Source organism: Aotus nancymaae, unplaced genomic scaffold (assembly GCF_030222135.1).
Source record: "Aotus nancymaae isolate 86718 unplaced genomic scaffold, 86718_ANA_hifiasm-v0.15.2.pri h1tg000016l, whole genome shotgun sequence".
NCBI classification, from domain to species: Eukaryota; Metazoa; Chordata; class Mammalia; order Primates; family Aotidae; genus Aotus; species Aotus nancymaae.
The window spans coordinates 76,314,456-76,317,556 of record NW_026988428.1 but is presented as its reverse complement, the minus strand read 5'-3'; the positions used below and the strand labels follow the sequence as shown (position 1 = coordinate 76,317,556).

Sequence of the window (3,101 nt, the reverse complement as noted above, 5' to 3'; positions counted from 1 at the left end):
ATGGTGCATGCCTGTAGTCCCAGATACTTGAGAGGCTGAGGCAGGAGAATCGCTTGAACCTGGGAGGTGGAGGTTGCGGTGAGGCAAGATCGCGCACTGCACTCCAGCCTGGGCAAGAAGAGCAAATCTTCATCACACACACACACAAAATAATAAAAAATAAAAAGAATATACTGTATTTAGCTGGGCACTGTGGCATGCACCTGTAGTCCCAGCTGCTCAGGAGGCTGAGGTAGGAGAATAGCTTAAGCCTGGGAGGCAGAGGTTGCAGTGAGCTGAGATCACGCCATTGCACTCCAGCCTGGGCGTCAGGAGTAAAACCTTGTCTTAAAAAAAAAAGAAAGAAAGAAAAGAAAACACTGTATGATTCCATTTATACAAAACTCCAAAAATGCAAACTAATTTGTATATTGACAGAACACATCAGTGGTTTCCTGGTATGGAAGGGAGGAGGAAGCCAGGAGAGGCCGGAGGGTGGGATGACAAGGAGCACGAGGAAACTTTAGGGATGATGGATGTGTTCATTATCTTCATCATGGTCACAGCTTCATGGATGTATCCTTATGTCAAAACCTATCAAGTCAAATCCTACACTTTAAATATGTCTATGGGTTTGTTTGTTTGTTTGTTTGTTTTGAGACAGAGTCTTGCTATGTTGGCCAGGCTGGTCTCGAACTCCTGGCCTCAAGTGATCCACCTGCCTTAGCCTCCCAAAGTGCTGGGATTACAGGCATGAGCCATTACACCTGGCCATGTCGTTGATACCTCAAAGTGTTGCAGGGGAGAGACAGGGAGAGAGAGAGAGAGAGAGAAAGAAAGAGAGAGAAGTTCAGCAAGAGAGAGGAGAGAGAGAGAAAGGTTTGAGAGAGACACAAAGAGAGAGATTCCCCTGGGAAAAATTATCCACAGAGATGAATAGCTAACATCAAAAAGAATGGCAATAGCAAATGTTGGAAAGGTTGGGGGCAACTGGAACTCTCTTACCTGCTGGCCTTGGCATGTCCCAAGCACAGAAAGGAAAGCTGGAACATTTTGAGAAACACACTCCAAAGACCAGGGACTCCTGGGGAGCAGGCCCAGGGAAGGGTCTCACTTGCCCAGGTATTAAGTCGGTGCTGTCCAGGGAATGTGGGAGGTGATGTTCCTCACTTTTCCTCCCACAGAACTCCCTCAAAATAGAAGGGGGTTGGGACGAAGGTCAGGCCCCAAAGCAGCACCTCCCCACTCCACAATCAGGCTGTAACCACACATTCTGATCAGCATGAGAGGACCACTCCAAGTTCCTAACATTTCTGACCAATGCAAAACACTTGACCTTGAAGTTGGCCTGTGCAGGCTTATTCGAGGTAAATAGAAGGTTTCTATTAGGCTCTGGAAACAGTGAAAATAGCTCATACACCTATAAACTCTCAAGGAACTGAAGAATCATCCTGGTTTGAAACCAGAATTTGAAGGATTCACTCAGTTCAAACAACCTGTCATTTAAAAAATATAAGGCTGCAGTGGAGTTTTGTTTGAAAGTTAATTTCATAATGTGGCTGCCCTTGGTGGCTCACACCAGTAATCACAGCACTTTGGGATGCAAAGGCGGGCAGATCGCTTGAAGTCAGGAGTTCGAGACCAACCTAGCCAACATGGTGAATCTCTGTCTCTACTAAAAATACAAAAATTGGCCTGGTGGTATGCGCTGGTAATAGCAGTTATTCAGGAGGCTGAGACATGAGAATCGCTTGAACCTGGGTGGTGGAGGTTGCAGTGAGCCAAGGTTGCACCACTGCACTCCAGCCGGGGCAACAGAGGGAGACTCCACCTCAAAAAAAAAGTTAATTTCATAATGAAACATAAAATAATGCTTTTAAAGGACTATTGCAGGCTGGAACCTACTTTGCACTGACATAGCTAAATGCACCAATAAAGTTGGAATTCTCGGTAAATACAGGACCCGCTATGGTGCCTCCCTCCAGAAAATGGTGAAAAATACTGAAACCAGCTAGCACACCAAGTACACTTGCTCTCTGTGTGGCAAAACCAAGAAGAAAAGATGAGATTCAGGGATCTGGCACTGTGGTTCCTGCATGAAGACAGTAGCTGGTGGTGGCTGAACCTAAAATACCACTTCTGCTGGCACTGTGAAGTCTGCCATCAGAAGACTGAAGGAATGGACCAGGAGATGCTCCTCCACCATTGGAGACACCACTAACATTTAATAAATGGGTTAACTTATGTAATAATGAAAAAGGACTGTTGTTAGCATAATTCCGTATGGCGATAGTCCCAAACTTTCTTTTCTTTTCCTTTTTTTTTTGAGACTGAGTCTCACTCTGTTGCCCAGTCAGGAGTGCAGTGGCGCCATCTTGGTTCACTGTAACCCCCGCCTCCTGGGTTGAAGCAAGCACATCAGCCTCCCGAGTAGCTGGGATTACAGGTGCCCGCCACTACACCCAGCTAATTTTTGTATTTTTAGTACAGATGGGGTTGAGGACCATGTTTACCAGCCTGGCCAAACTTTCTTGATATGCATCCCAATTCAACATAGTATCTTTAACATATTTGCATGTATGCTAAACAATTACATACATAATAAATACATATAAATATGCCATATCCATAGGTATTTATTATGAATTATTTACAGTAAAACTTTATGTACACTATAAAACATAAAAAACAGAAATTAGAAATGGCTGGGTTAAATATAGATAGTTTCTAGTGTCTTCCTCACCCCAACAGACCATCTTGCAACATGTTGTCCCTGGATGCCCGTGCCCCACTTTGGAAACCACTTCTCTTTCTTTTTTGAGACGGAGTCTCGCTCTGTTGCCCACACTGGAGTGCAGTGGTGCAATCTCGGCTCACTGTAACCTCCACCTCCGGGGTTCAAGAGATTCTCTGTCCTCAGTCTCCCAAGTAGCTGGGATTACAGGCACCTGCCACCACACCCAGCTAATTATTAGTATTTTTAGTACAGACGGTTTCACCATGTTTGGCCAGGATGGTCTCAATCTCCTAACCTCATGATCCACCCACCTTCGCCTCCCAAAGTGCCGGAATTACAGGGATGAGCCACTGTGCTCAGCTGGAAATCACTTCTCTGGGCCATA

The 3,101-nt window shown here is 45.3% G+C and overlaps 1 pseudogene; it reads left to right on the top strand.

The window, feature by feature from the left end:
* Positions 1 to 511: 511 nt before the first annotated feature.
* LOC110568506 (large ribosomal subunit protein eL43-like) lies at positions 512 to 2,207 on the top strand (annotated as a pseudogene).
* Positions 2,208 to 3,101: the final 894 nt, after the last annotated feature.